Source organism: Triticum urartu, chromosome 1A (assembly GCF_056163025.1).
Source record: "Triticum urartu cultivar PI428250 chromosome 1A, HENAU_Tu73, whole genome shotgun sequence".
NCBI classification, from domain to species: domain Eukaryota; kingdom Viridiplantae; phylum Streptophyta; class Magnoliopsida; order Poales; family Poaceae; genus Triticum; species Triticum urartu.
Genome location: NC_141873.1, coordinates 453,649,050 through 453,665,663, shown reverse-complemented (window position 1 = coordinate 453,665,663; position 16,614 = coordinate 453,649,050).

Genomic DNA, 16,614 nt, shown 5'->3' with positions numbered 1-16,614 from the left:
TCCTGACACGTCTTGTCGAATCGGAGATCGTGTCCCCCTTATTACGGGATTCTCATCAATACGGACGTGGGTAACCCACTCGTGCCCATTGGTATGACTCCTCGATTTTAGGCGAGTCCAAAACGGCCGCGAGGAGGACGCTTGACATTCACCCTCTTTATAAAGAGGCCAAGACCTGTCCCTTTTTCCTCTCGCGCTCAATCGAATCCTTCCCCCGCCTCGAGTCCCAACACCCCAGGCTCAGGTCAGGCACTTCGGACCTTCAACCATGTCCGGATCCAACCTGCAAGGTCGGTGGATGCCTTCCTCTGTCACAGAGGAGGACATCAAGAAGCTGAGAGAGGCCAGATATCTAACCACCGAAATTTCGCACAGGCTGCCCACCTGGGGGCAGGTCATCCCCACTCCCGAACGCAACGAGAGTGTTGTGTTTGTCTCTCACTTCCTTCGAGGACTAGGCCTCGCTCTGGATCCCTTTATTAGGGGACTCATGTTCTATTATGGGCTGGATTTCCATGATCTGGCCTCGGATTCCCTCCTTCACATCTCGTCGTTCATCATTGTATGTGAGGCCTTCCTCCGCACTACCCCTCACTTTGGCCTATGGCTCAAGACCTTCAATGTGAAGCCGAAGATGATCGAGGGGTAGCACGTAGAATACAGACATGCTATAATAAGCAAAAGCGCTAACGCTCCATGGCCGGAGGGTTCCTTCCCAGAGGTATCCGGTTTGTGGCAGCGGGAGTGGTTTTATATCACAGCTCCCCGAAGTGCCAAGTGGGCAGCCATCCCTGCCTTTCGCTCAGGCCCCCCACCACAACTGACGTCATGGATCAGCGAGGGGCTAAACTGGGGTCTGGTAAAGGATGTGCCTATATTGCAGAGTCGCATCCAAGATCTCATTGAGAGAGACGTCAACCTGGTCATGGTGATGCAGGTCATGCTAGTTCGCCAGGTCCTGCCTTGCAAACGTAGGCCTCTCCGTTTGTGGGAGTTCAACCCGGAGGGACTGTGAATCATTCATCACTTCCTCGGCATGACGCTCGAGGATATGTACAAGTTGTTTTTCGAATCACAAATAGAGTGTCCGGACACCACCGAGGATGCGGGTCTGAGCTGTAATCGCCCGGATACCCAAGTAAGTAATCCCATGCGGGTCTGAGCTTGCCTTCGACGCCAAGGAGAGTCCCATTCGAACACGGGACGAAGTCTTCAATCTCGTATCTTCATAGTCCAACAGTCCGGCCGAAGGATATAGTCCGGCTGTCCGGAGACCCCTAATCCAGGACTCCCTCAGTGTTGTTATCTTCCCTTAGGACAAGCAATATGCTTCTTTTTTGTCGATGTATGTGTCATCAACTGTTATTGGCCAGTAATTGTTTCCTTTCGACCTCTTTTTTGCAAACAGGGTTATCCATTACACCTCATTGCTATTGCGACCTTTTGGTGAACTTCACAAATCACTTTTTTCTTAAGAGTGTTTTGTGCAGTTGCACTAAAATGTCACACGGGCAACATCTCTACATTTCAGTGCGACTGCACAAAGGGAGATTGGTTTTGCTCTATCCTCCTCATCCAACTCCGAGCCTAATCTTCTCCAACTATTTGCTTAATCTTCTCCAACTAGTTAGTCTTGAGAGAGACTGCAAAGGTGACCGGCTTCTATCTGTGTGTTTATTGTTTCATCAGCAGTCCTCTATTATCATAATCACACTTAATATCTTTGGAACAGGGACACTCAGCTGTATTTTAGTGGAACTGCACAAAATGATCGGAATGTTGCATGCTCTAGATAGCTACTTTTTTCCCAACATGCCTTGTTGATTTAGACAGAGCTGGGGGGACATTGCTGCCAATGAAAGCATGGATCAATTTTAATTTAACACCTTCTCACAACTTTATCTTCAGTTGTGATATAAATATTAGCTCTGATCTGCTAATCATTGATATGCATTAGCAAGGAAGTTAGTTTTTTATTGTTTCCGAAAGAGCATCGATGGCAAGACACAAGAAACAAAAGCTGAAAGCTCATAGCATTGTACAATTTCATGTCGTTGGAAAATTATTTGTATAGTACATCAATTATGTAAACAAAATGCTGGAAGCTTGATAGCATTGACAGAAGCCTCTTTAGCATCCGGGTCCATGTGCCATGCACAAAATTATACTCCTCCGTTCCTAAATATTTGTCTTTTTACAAATTTCAAATGGGCATATTTTAGAGTGTAGATTCAATCATTTTGCTTCGTATGTAGTCACTCATTGAAATCTCTAGAAAGACAAATACTCCGGAGTATATTTAAGAACTGAGGGAGTAGTGCACAACCGCATGGGAGACTCAGCCCGGTCATTGCGCCGCATTAATAGTAAGTAATGAGCAGTCAAATCATAAGCCCCACCTTTCCCACTGTAAGTTGCTCGGAAGAAGCAACCATCAATATGCTCTTCTTTGAATCCGCTCATGCTACTCCATCTGTCACTGTTTATAGAGCGCGCTTCAAAACAAAATCTCTGGGACCATGGCGACTAGCGATCGGCCTGAAGAATAGCATTGGTAGTTATAGCAGGGCATCTATTACAAGAGGAAATAATGCGTACACACATGCACGCAGTGCTTCCACCCCAGGTACACACATGCATGCACTTACTCCACTCCATAGTACATCGAGAGAAAATTGTGGACTTGATTGCGGTTACCACGCCCTAATTAATTGAGCATTAAACTAAATGCAGCTAAAGTCTCTCTGGTGGTGGAAATGCATTGAGAGAAATGCATCAGAATGAAGCGCGCCCTGTAAACTATGATGGAGGGAGGAGTAGTATGAAGGTGCAAAACCAATTACGCATATGGCCAGTCGGTCAACGCACCTCCTCTTGGCATATCACTGACATGTGGGACCGGAGTGTGAGCAAACCAATCTCAATTAACGGCAAAATGGCCAACCTGCCGTTCCTTGAGAGACGAGGAGCGAGAACACACAGACGGGCTCGCACTGAGGCCAAGATATATTCGAGCATGGTTGATCGATATCATCATTACATGTTCGATGTTTTTCAATACTATACTATTGGGCTGTCGTTTTCAGCCCTTCTCCTGAATAAATGTGTACTTTATCATAGATTAAAATAAAATAAGAGTACAGACGCTCCAGCATGCGATTCTAGTAGTAGTACTACTCGTACTACTAATGCCCTGTTTGGTTCATAAGTCCTAGGACTTTTTCTAGTCCCAACTAAAAAGTCCCTAGTCCCTAAAAAGTCCCTCCCTGTTTGTTTCGAGGGACTAAAGAGTCCCTAATCCCTCCCTAGAGGTTATTAAATGACATGTAAAATACCATGCTACCCCTTGTATACAGAAAATAACAACCAAACAACACCATGGGGCGGCGAGGAAGAGGGGCATTGTTGGAAAAGTCCCAAAAAAGACTCTCCTTGAGAGTCTTCTTCATTTAGTCCCAAAAAGCAACTTTTAGTCCCTAGTAGTCCCTCCTGTTTGGTTAAAAAGTCTCTAAGAGGGACTTTTTCTAGTCCCTACACCAAAAAGTCCCTAGAAACAAACACCCCCTAAACCTTGCGCTTGGCTCTTCGCCTCTTTGTAAAGTCGAACAAGGATGGTACTTTGCATGTTGCGTACTATAGTTTATGCCTCTGGCAATCTGACACCGAACGAACTGATGCATCTACACCGCCTGGGCGAGGGTAGGTTGCATTAGTCAAAAGGCGTAAGTGAGCTTCACCTTGTCCTGCAAGCTTCTCCTCGTTCTGCGAGTTGACGGGACACACCAAAAAGTAGTGCTAGCCCATACTCCCTCCTTTCCGGTTAATATGGCTTAATCTATTTTGCGGGTAAATGAGAGAGCTTTATTCGTATATAAGCATTCTTAGGACGATCAACCAAGAGACTGGTCACTAGGAAGCGAGGTACCCCGCAAAAAAGAAGAAGGAAGTGAGGTGTTTCATCAAGCCAGCTCTCGGCCACATTCAAAGTGCAGCAGGCACGGTTCGTACAAAGATGCGCCGCAAGGTTTGCTGACCTATTTACATGCTGAATAACAAAAAAAGAGGAAATATTACCGATCGCTCCTATTTGTAACAAGATATGAGCCAGAATTAAGCGAGAATTGTGGCGAGTGTTCCATGCAATCAACTTCCATATTATCACATGCGAGAACCCTCGAAGAGAACCAAATGTGTTGAAGATGGCTTTATCACATTTTTAAAATATAATAAGAATGCAGACGCTCCTCCATCTGGTTCCTAGTAGTATAGTACATACCTCTATAGTAGTAGTACTAGTACTAGTAAACTTTGCGCTTGGCTGTTCGCCTCTTCGGGAAGTCAAACAATAATAGTACTAGTATAGTGTATGCTTCTGGCAATCTAACACCGAATTAACTGTTGCACGTCCACCGCCTGAGCGAGGGAGAGCTTGCATTAGTTAAAAGTTCTCCTTGTCCTGCGAGCCACCACGCGCAAGCTTCTCCCATCCTGCAAGCTTCTCCTCGTTCGGCAAGTTGACGGGACACAGCAAAGTAATGCTAGTCCATACTGCCTCCTTTCCGGTTAATATGGCTTAATTTCAAACGAGATAAATACACTGTCTGTCATTGTATATTTGTAAAAATACGGTCAGTGGACTACATAATACGCTCATTGTGCTCAATATATACATTTTCCGGTGTTCATACGGTCACTAGCTCACCCTGGCTGAGCATGTGTGTGCATGCACGTGTAGGTTGAGCACGTGAGCGTGACCGTGTGTGTTCCGTCGTGTGCTTGGACATGCATGCATTAGGGCGTTGCGCGCGTTTTTGTGTCCATGTGTACGTGTGACTGTTGCATGCATGCACGAGGTTGTAGTCCCTCACATTCACATGTTCATAAGTCAATGCTTTGTCAAAACGTTGCATGCAAGGTTTAATCATTCGTTGTTAACGCATGCATTCCTGATATTAATACATTGGTAAAGAGAATTTCTTGAGGAAAACGAGCCCATGAATTGAGTACAAAGGGGACCAATAAGCCAGGACAGAGGGAGTACCAGTAGTGAACCGGAAGGAGGGAGTAGGTACTAGTAGTACAGTACTACGTAACAACATGCAGTAAAAAAATTCCTCTATGCGCATCATGTCTATGTGTCATGCAAGAAAATAGAGATAAGTACAAGTGAGACTCAGGGATGGTCATACACGTAGGGGGAGTACATGTAGGGGCCACTAAGGAGCAGTCAAATCACACAGCAAGTTAGTCGGAAGAAGCAACCATCATTTCACTCTTCAATGACACGTACGCAATATAAAATGGTTGATACAGAGAGAAAAAGAAAACCACTATATATACATTTGCAGGAGCCTAAGCTACAAGCCTGCTTGCTTGGGTTGCTCTCTTCACAAGCATAGAACGACGGTGGCCACACCGCTGGTCACATATCCGGCCTCATCCCGCCACAGGGGAAGGGAACAATGTTCTGCGTAGACGCGGTCGACATTGGCAAGGGAGAAAACCCACAGTCGGTGCGTCCCAATCGGGTGTCTCCGCGGTATGGGCTGATGCCGCCTCCCAACCGCCCTTCTAGCTACAGCCCGACGTCCCAGGTAGTACATATTCCTTTTGGAGCCGACTTGCTCCAATGCCGCAACTCCCCACATAGCTCCATCTCCATGTCAATCTTTCTTTACTTATACCGGCTTCTATTTGTGATGAGTTTATGTCTCATGAACTTGTGCTAGTACTATTATTCTAATCACACTTCTTCAATATCTTTGCCATCAGGGATGCTCAGCTCGATTTTAGTGGAACTGCACAAAAGCATCGTATGATCCGAGGGTGCCAGCCATCTTCCCTTCGACGGGTTCTACCTAGCCAGGAAATTAAATCCTATTTAGGGTTTAGGGTTTAAGTCGTAGTGACCCCATTAGTAGTTTTTCTTTTGTACACACTCTCACAACTTTTGTATTTAGTTGTGAAGTAAATATTGGCTATGATCTGTGAATCATTGAGATGCATCAGCATGCGTGTTAGTTTTCCTTTGTATTTGATGGAATGTTGTAAAGGGGCAACCTTGGAGTAGGAATGAAAATGGAGTGGAAAGTTTCCGTTTTTCCAGAGAAAAAATGGAAACAGGGAGAAACCAACATCTCCTTTCGTTGGATCGCGCCATCAAGCAAAACCAACGTTTAAATCACGTCTGTCACGTTTGTGTCTCACCCTCCTCCACGGCTCCACCCCACATGATCGCTCGGCATGCCACTCACCGCAAACCGAGTATACGATAACTTTCCCGCCTGCTTGTCGATGGATCGCGCCATGGAGTACTAGCACTACAGGAAGAGATTGACAGGTTGGGGGAGGACAGCTAGCTATGGCATGGACTACCAAGAACTTTTTGCATGCATGTTGTGGCCAGCTATTACGACCTTTGAACATGGAGCATACGTGTGCATCGGGAAGCGGCGCGGGTGACGCTCTCTCGGCCGGCGTGCCGCTTCAATGTCGGCGCCAATGAGAGGTCACGTCCGCTCTGGCCGGGCATGAATGTGGCACTAACCATTTCGGGTGGGAAGCACGCGCGGGTGGTGAAGAGGGTTCGAGTTGGTCAGGAGCAAGCGTGGCAGTGGTCCGGACGCCCGGAAACAAGAGATGTTGTATGTTAATATTGCTGCGTATATGATTAACAACATAAATAATGATACGTCTCCGTCATATCTACTTTTCCAAACACTTTTGCCCTTGTTTTGGACTCTAACTTGCATAATTTGAATGGAACTAACCCGGACTGACGCTGTTTTCAGCAGAATTGCCATGGTGTTATTTTTGTGCAGAAATAAAAGTTATCAGGTTGACCTAAAAATCAACGGAGATTATTTTTGGAATATATAAAAAAATACTAGAAGAAGAATCCACATTAGGGGGCCCACACCCTGTCCACGAGGGTGGGGGTGCGCCTACCCCCCTAGGCGCGCCCCTGCCTCGTGGCCCCCCTGATGCTCCACCACGTCCATCTTGACTCCATATATTCACTTTCGGGGACAAAAAATTAAGAGAGAAGGATTCATCGCGTTTTACGATACGGAGCCACCGCCAAGCCCTAAACTCTCTCAGGAGGGCTAATCTGGGGGAATTCGTCGCCATCGTCATCATCAACCTTCCTCCATCACCAATTTCATGATGCTCACCGCCTTGTGTGAGTAATTCCATTGTAGGCTTGCTGGACGGTGATGGGTTGGATGAGATTTATCCTGTATTCGAGTTAGTTTTGTTAGGGTTTGATCCCTAGTATCCATTATATTCTGAGATTGATGTTGCTATGACTTTGCTATGCTTAATGCTTGTCACTAGGGCCCGAGTGCCATGATTTTATATCTGAACCTATTATTTATGTGAGCTCTTGATCCTATCTTGCAAGTCTATAGTCACCTATTATGTGTTATGATCCGTTAACACCGAAGTGACAATAATCAGGACCATTACCGGTGATGACCGTAGTTTGAGGAGATCATGTATTCACTATGTGTTAATGCTTTGGTCCGGTACTCTATTAAAAGGAGGCCTTAATATCCCTTAGTTTGCAATAGGACCCCGCTGCCACGGGAGGGTAGGCCAAAAGATGTCATGCATGTTCTTTTCCATAAGCATGTATGACTATATTCGGAATACATGCCTACATTACATTGATGAATTGGAGCTAGTTCTGTGTCATCCTATGTTATAACTGTTGCATGAATGATCGCATCCAACATAATTCTCCATCACCGATACAATGCCTAAGAGCTTTTCATATATTTTTCTTTGCTAATTTACTTTTCAGTTGCTATTGTTACAATCACTATAGAACCCAAAAATATTACTTTTGCTACCGTTACCACCATTATCATATTACTTTGCTACTAAACACTTTGCTGCAAATATTAAGTTTCCAGGTGTGGTTGAATTGAAAACTCAGCTGCTAATACTTGAGAATATTCTTTGGCTCCCCTTGTGTCGAATCAATAAATTTGGGTTGAATACTCGACCCTCGAAAACTGTTGCGATCCCCTATACTTGTGGGTTATCAAATAATGTGCTAGTTGGACAAATATGATTAGAGATTGAATTTTGCGTAAACACGGATATGCATGTTTATGTCTATGTGTGTGTGCGCGACGACTCTCACGACCTGGAAGCGGGGGCGTGTTTTTTTGATCGAGTTTTCTTTCTTGGTACGTTAAAAAATTGTCCGCCACTTTTCATTTCTTTTTTCCGGGAACGCACGTATTCTATTTTACACCACTGCTATGGAGAGATTTTTTTACTCAATTGTATATATAGCCTCTTGTTTGATAGGGTTTCTCGTGTCTCGCTCTCTCACCCTCTCCATATCAAAACAAGATGACAGTGTCCACTCTATCTCTCTCCTCACTGGTGGTCACAGATCCGAACGAATCCCGTCCACTACGGGAGGTGAGGAGGTGCAGCGTTCACGTTGTCGCCATCTACGATGGAGGAAGCCGATGTGCACCGTCCTCTCGGAGCCGGCGCTGGCGCGGACGAAGGTCCTCCGCGCCCTTGTCCGTTGCCGTCGTGTGGGCAGATCCCGCCCGCCCACCTAAGCGACATCTCGCCCACCTGAGGTACAACTTCTTGTACTGGTCCAGCTCCCTAGGTCGCTACATGTGGGTTTTCTTCTATGCGACTACTCCCCAGCTCCCCATGTATAGTAGCTAGGGTTCGTCGGCTGGTCCAACATCACCTACTATTATAGAGGAAATGCCACTCGAAATTTTTTCCTGATTTATGCCTCGGTGGAGGTATACATGTTGTTTCAACAAAAAGTACATGGTGGTTATGCGGTCATTGTCCATATGCTCCTATTGCTGCTGCTAATCTAATACTTGTTGGGGAACGTAGTAATTTCAAAATTTTCCTACGCACACGCAAGATCATGGTGATGCATAGCAACGAGAGGGGAGAGTGTTGTCTATGTACCCTCGTAGACCGACAGTGGAAGCATTATGACAACGCGGTTGATGTAGTCGTACGTCTTCACGGCCCGACTGATCAAGTACCGAAACTACGACACCTCCGAGTTCTAGCACACGTTCAGCTCGATGACGATCCCCGGACTCCGATCCAGCAAAGTGTCGGGGAAGAGTTCCGTCAGCACGACGGCGTGGTGACGATCTTGATGTTCTACTGTCGCAGGGCTTCGCCTAAGCACCACTACAATATTATATCGAGGACTATGGTGGAAGGGGGCACCGCACACGGCTAAGAGAACGATCTTGAAGATCAACTTGTGTGTCTAGAGGTGCCCCCTTGCCCCCGTATATAAAGGAGCAAGGGGGGGTGCGGCCGGCCCTAGGAGGAGGCGTGCCGGAGGAGTCCTACTCCTACCGGGAGTAGGACTCCCCCCTTTCCCTAGTTGGATTAGGACTTGGGGGGAAGGAGGAGAGGGTAGAAAAGAAAGGGGGGGCGCAGCAGCCCCTAGGCCTCCTCTCCTCTTCCTCCAGTAGGCCCATTAAGGCCCATTAGGTTACCGGGGGGTTCCGGTAACCTCCCGGTACTCCGGTAAAATGCCGATTTCACCCGGAACACTTCCGATGTCCAAACATAGGCTTCCAATATATCAATCTTTATGTCTCGACCATTTCGAGACTCCTCGTCATGTCCGTGATCATATCCGGGACTCCAAACAAACTTCGGTACATCAAAATATATAAACTCATAATGAAAATGTCATCATAACGTTAAGCGTGCGGACCCTACGGGTTCGAGAACAATGTAGACATGACCGATACACGTCTCCGGTCAATAACCAATAGCGGAACCTGGATGCTCATATTGGCTCCTACATATTCTACGAAGATCTTTATCGGTCAGACCGCATAACAACATACATTGTTCCCTTTGTCATCGGTATGTTACTTGCCCGAGATTCGATCATCGGTATCTCAATACCTAGTTCAATCTCGTTACCGGCAAGTTTCTTTACTCGTTTCGTAATACATCATCTTGCAACTAAATCATTAGTTTTAATGCTTGCAAGGCTTATGTGATGTGCAATACCGAGAGGGCCCAGAGATACCTCTCCGACAATCGGAGTGACAAATCCTAATGTAGGATCGAAAGTATGTCTAGAGGGGGGTGATTAGACTACTTGACTAAATAAAAACTTAACCTTTTCCCAATTTTAGTTCTTGGCAGATTTTAGCTAATTTAGGACAAGTCAAGCAATCATCACATAATTCAAGCAAGCATGCAAAGAGTATATAGGCAGCGGAAAGTAAAGCATGCAACTTGCAAGAATGTAAAGGGAAGGGTTTGGAGAATTCAAACGCAATTGGAGACACAGATGTTTTTCCCGTGGTTCGGATAGGTGGTGCTATCCTACATCCACGTTGATGGAGACTTCAACCCACGAAGGGTAACGGTTGCGCGAGTCCACACAAGGCTCCACCCAAGGGTAACGGTTGCGCGAGTCCACACAGGGCTCCACCCACGAAGGGTCCACAAAGAATCAACCACCCACAAAGGGTCCACGAAGAAGCAACCTTGTCTATCCCACCATGGCCATCACCCACATAGGACTTGCCTCACTAGCGGTAGATCTTCACGAAGTAGGCGATCTCCTTGCCCTTACAAACTCCTTGGTTCAACTCCACAATCTTGTCGGAGGCTCCCAAGTGACACCTAGCCAATCTAGGAGACACCACTCTCCAAGAAGTAACAAATGGTGTGTAGGTAATGAACTCCTTGCTGTTGTGCTTCAAATGATAGTCTCCCCAACACTCAACTCTCTCTCATAGGATTTGGATTTAGTGGAAAGAAGATTTGAGTGGAAAGCAACTTGGGAAGGCTAGAGATCAAGATTCATATGGTAGGAATGGAATGTCTTGGTCTCAACACATGAGTAGGTGGTTCTCTCTCAGAACATATGAGTTGGAATGGTGTGTGTGTTCTGATGGCTCTCTCCACGAATAACGAGGAGGTGGAGGGGTATATATAGCCTCCACACAAAATCCAACCGTTACATACAATTTACCAATCTCGGTGGGACCGAATCAGAAAACTCGATCTGACCGAAGTAGTAAACCTAGTGACCGTTAGGAATTTCGGTGGGACTGACATGCAACTCGGTAGGACCGATTCGGTTAGGGTTTGGGCATAACGTAATCTCGGTGAGACCGATTACACAAACTCGGTGAGACCGAATTTGGTAATTAGCTAACCAGAGAGTTGGTCAGGCAAACTCGGTGGGACCGATTTGCTCTTTCGGTGAGACCGAGTGGAACTCGGTGAGACCGAAAAGTTACAAAGGGGAAACACTGAGTTTACATTGCAATCTCGGTGGGACCGATTCGCTCTTTCGGTAAGACCGAAAAGTTACGAAAGGGAAACAGAGAGTTTGCAACCCCATCTCGGTGAGACTGAGATCCTTATCGGTAGAACCGAATTGCTAGGGTTTGGCAATGGCTAATGACAAGTGAAACTCGGTGGCGCCGGGTAGGAAGAATCGGTAGAACCGAGTTTGGCTTAGGGTTTAGGTCATATGTGGATATGGGAAAGTAGTTGAGGGTTTTGGAGCATATCACTAAGCACATGAAGCAAGAGGCTCATTAAGCAACACCTCATCCCTCCTTAATAGTATTGGCTTTTCCTAAACACTCAATGTGATCTTCGATCACTAAAATATAAAATGAAGAGTCTTGAGCTTTTGAGCTTGAGCCAATCCTTTGTCCTTAGCATTTTGAGGGTTCCACTTTCACATCCATGCCATGCCAATCATTGAGCTTTCCTGAAATAATCATCTTGGAATGGCATTAGCTCAATGAGCTATATGTTTTTATGAATTACCAAAACCACCTAGGGATAGTTGCACTTTTATCTCCCCCTTTTTGGTAATTGATGACAACATATAGATCAAAGCTTTGACAAATGATAATAAGCATGAAATATATCGTCGCTTTGAGAAGTATGTGATAAGTAAGAGCTCCCCCTAAATTTGTGCATATTTAAAATTTGCTTTGGAATGCAAATGCACAAAGAGTTAGAGTCATGGGTTTCTCTTCCATGTCACATACATCTTGGTGGAGCGCTCAAAATGATAAGAATGGAATACATGCACTCATCACCAAGAATAATGAATGATCACACAAGATAGATAGGATAATGGCATTAAGCAAGCATTAAGTGTAGCTTATGATCAAACACATGATCATCAATGTCTCACAAATAATGACGTAGTATCAAGCACTCAAAAGCAGATAAGTTCGAAAAACCACCAAATAAAGCAAGAGAGAAAAGCAACACTCTCTCTCTCTCGAAGCCTATGATCTATACATCTTCTCCCCCTTTGGCAACAAGTTACCAAAAAGTTCCTAGAAAATGCATAGCACTAGATCGACGCTCAGGCTTGATCTTCAGGTGGTGGTGGAGTCCGGAGCACTCCAAGGACAAAGCCTTCGGTAGACGTGGTCGGAGTCGAGGCTGAAGTGGATGCTGGAGCTGGTGGAACTGAGGCTGTGGCTGGTGCAGACGTTGTAGCTCTGGTGTCAGCAACTGGCAGTGCAGACGACCTCGGACCTTGTGGCACCCTCGCAAAAGCATCAGTCGTGGTCCTGCCTCTCCTCTCATTCATGTCCTCCTGGAGCTGCTCCATGGCAGTCTGTATCTCTGTCACCTTGATGTCCAAGTCATAGAACCTCTATTCCATGATCCTCTCTAAACTCGCCTGGTTCTGAGTCAGGGTGGCTATACTCTGCTCAATCCGCAGGGTGGATGCAATCAGGTAACCAAGCTGCTCTTGTTTGGTTTTCAGGAAGTAATCAGATGCCTCCTCTTGAGTAGGCATCCTGGCAGCTTCCTCCTTCTTCGCCTTCTCCTTCTGAGCTTGTGCATGGGCAGATGTTGGTTCATTCTCAGTCATAACAACTTGATTATCTTCGAAATCTGGACGGATGGGAAGGTGTTCCTTATCCAACAAATATACGCCCGTGCCCATCTTGGAGTTGATGAGCTCCTGAATCTGAGGGGCATATCCACAGCTCCTCTTCTGATCTGCCGCAGTCCTTTTGATTGTTTCCACTATGAGGCTCATGACTTTGAATTTTTGAGGCACGTCAAAGACATGAAGCAAATTGATCGCGTGACCTCTGATCATCTTGTGATCTCCAGACTTGGGCAGAAGGGTGTGCCTAAGGATCCAGTTGATCGTAGGCAATCCTGATAGCAGATAATGCACTGAGCCAAACTTGAACGTGTCAAGTGCTTCATTCGGAATCTCCTTGTACATGTTGGACATGGAGTTGTGGTCCATCTTTTTCTTGGCATAAATGTCCAAGTCATCTGCTTGCTCCTCTGGGGCATTGATCAGCTTCGCCCATTCCTCAACAGTAGAGTGGTACCTTGTACCCTCTGACATCCATGTGATCCTGCCATCCGGATAAAAGTGTGCTGTGGAGTAGAATTGCATGATTAGCTCCTCGTTCCACTTTGTGAGCTTCTGCCCAACAAAGTCTGCAACTCCACACGCACTAAAGCTGTCAAATACTCTAGGGTAGTACTCTTCATTGTCCTTGATATAGGTCCAGTCGACCCATCTCATGTCACATACAATTGGCTTCTTGTCAAGTAGCACTGTCTCATAGAAATCCTGCTGCTCCTTGGTATGAAACCTGTAGTCCACTACAGTCCTTCTCCTAGAAGCATATGGATCTGCTTCTCTCCACTTCCTGAGCCCTGAGTCTCTCTTGAGCTTCATATCCTCAGCCACAGGATGAGCATCGTTGTGGTCTGGGATCTTCCGAAGGACATTCTCTTCCTCTTCCTCTGCAGCTTCAGGCACTGGGGCCTTGTTCTTCTCAGTGGCTGGGATGCTTCTTGTGTTTCTCTTTGGTGCACTCTTAGGCTTAGATGCAGCCTTAGGTGCTTCCTTGGGCTTGGATGCAGCTCCCCCTGACCTTATGGCATCTCCCATTAGCTTGGGTGCCTTGGGCGCTGGTGCAGCTGCTTCTTCTTCCTCTTCCTCTTCCATGATGGAAGCTTTGCCAAGCACTCTAGCCACGGTCTTCTTCACCCTCTCCTTCCTTTTCTTGCCCTCAGCTGCAGCTGGATCTTGTGAAGTGGGCTTCTTAGTTGAGGCTCTAGCCTTTGACATGGGCTGCATGCCTGCTGGCCTTTTGATTTTCAGACCTGGCTTAGTGCCTTGAGCTGGTTCAATTCTCTTGGAAGTGGCCTCTTCCTCTGCCACATAGTCCTCATCTTTAGAGTCTGAAGTTTTCTTCTTCCTTTGTCTCGTGGCATCCTTTGGCAAATTAGTAGGAATGCTCCTGCTGCCTTCATCAGATGAACTGGAGGGACTAGTGCCCTCACTCATCACCACTTGGTGCTCTGACAGATTCTGGCTATCACTCTGGTCTGACATGCTGCAAACTGACTGCTGACCCTGTGAATAGATTATAGAGGAGATAGAGTGGATGAGCATCACAAAATGCAGACATTTTTTGCAAAAAGAATGATCCAAAAACTTAGTTTTAGTTTCCCACTAAAATCATCTCGGATCTACCAATTTTCAAACTCGGTGATACCGAAGCAGTTTTGGAACCTAAACTAGTGAACTCGGTAGGACCGAGTCACAGTTCGGTGGCACCGAGATTGCTAGGGTTTCACTGAGTTCAAAAATTGGTCACACCGATAAGTAATTCTCGGTCAGACCGAGTCTCACTTGTGCAATGGCATAAGCCAAATCGGTGGGACCGAGTTTTTCAACTCGGTGGGTCCGAGATAGTTTCGGCGGAAACCTAAACCTAGAATTTTCAAATCAAACCTAATCTATGAGCGTTTTGACTAGATAGAAGTTTATCAAACGTGGCTAGAAACAATATGATCACAATGTGCTAGGAATCAGATTGAGGAATAGCACAAAGATCAAGTCCATACCCTAGTTCGGCAGGGACTTGCTACGGCGGCAACGGCGGGGCAGAATTCCCGTTGACAGCGACGGAGACCAGCGACTGGAGGCTGCTGGCGGCGAGAAGACGATCCGGAGACCTCGAGGGCAGAGCAGGCTATCGCGCGGGCGAAGGGGTTCGGAGAAATTTCCAAATTTTGCCCGTGACTATATATAGCCCGACCCTGTCGGTGTGACCGAGTGGAACAACTCGGTGGCACCGAGATTCATAATTGCGTGCAGTTACTGAAACTCGGTGTGACCGAAAGGTTCAAATCGGTTGCACCGAGATCGAAAACCTAGATCAACTTAATGATCTCGGTAGGACCGAAGTGGAGTATCGGTCAGACCGAGAATCATAAAGAGGTTTTGGAGGTTTAAGTCTATGACGAATCGGGGACTCCGAGCGCTCCTCACACAGAGTGGTTCGAATCTGACTTGATCAAATTTTGTGATGCAGCATGAATAGAGTTTGAGACAAGAAAAGCATAGATAGCTAGAGGACGTTCTTACGCACTCTTGTCCATCCACTTGGCAAAAGAGGATAAAACCAAGCAATCAAAACAACAAGTGGATGTCCTCGAATGAGTAAAATATGCAGTCAGCATGCTCACACAATAAGATGGCAAATGAAATATGTGGCAAGGCATGCACAACCAATTCTAGCATTTATCAAGCAATTTGCGATGACTAGGTCATCTATATATGAGTACATTAACTTAGGAGTCAAGTGAGAACACTTGATCATAGGTCATACTCATCGTTTAAGCTCAAGTGGGGTTACCACTTTTACATAAAGCATTGTTGTGTTCACATCTTTAGAGTTGCTTTAGCTCAAATCTTAGAGTAAAGCTCCCCCTAGATGTGATATCCCCCATAAGAGGGATGAACTAACCTTGGGTTTTGTCGATGATGACTTCATGTAGATATTGAAGATGTGGATGCTCAATGTTGATGTAGATCTCTTGGAGCTAACCATTTGAGTGAATTGCACTTTCAATACCTACATGGGTTAGTCCCACAAGGAACAAACAAGGATATCCATAGACATAGAGTGATGCACACAAAAGATGATGTCCATGAAAACTTTTAGGTTACCTTGTCCCTTGTCTTACCAACAAGAGGGTTTGTGACTCCTTGAACTAGTGCAAGATGTGGAAGTTGATTGCACTTGTTCTTGCCAAAATGATAAGATTGAAGTATGTTGGCGGAGTCACCCTCAAGAACTCTCTAGTTCTTCTTCTTTTGATCCACATCATCTTGATGGGAATCCTTGGAGTTGTAGTCGTACTTGATGAAGTGGAACTTGAAGTAGTCTTGGGAATCCACTTGACTAAGGTCTTAGGAGCTTCTTCAAATGCATCAATTTCCTCTTGAAGCTTGTCCTTGCCTTTTTGCTCGTAGTCTTGTGGTGGAATATCATCTTGAGCATGTGTCCCCTTGAAAGAAGTATTCTTCTCTTGTTGAGGGACAAACTTTGTCTTGGGGTATTGATCTTCTTCCCATTCAACTCCATTGGCATTGAACTTTTGTTCAAAACCAACACCTTGATTCTTCCGGTGCATTCCTTGCTTGCGCACGATTTCCTCGAATTGCTTACTCCCGGCAAGGCTTTTGTACACTCCTTTCTCTATAATTCCCTTCAATAAGCTATTTTCTTGCTCAAGTGTAACTTGGCTAAGAGAATC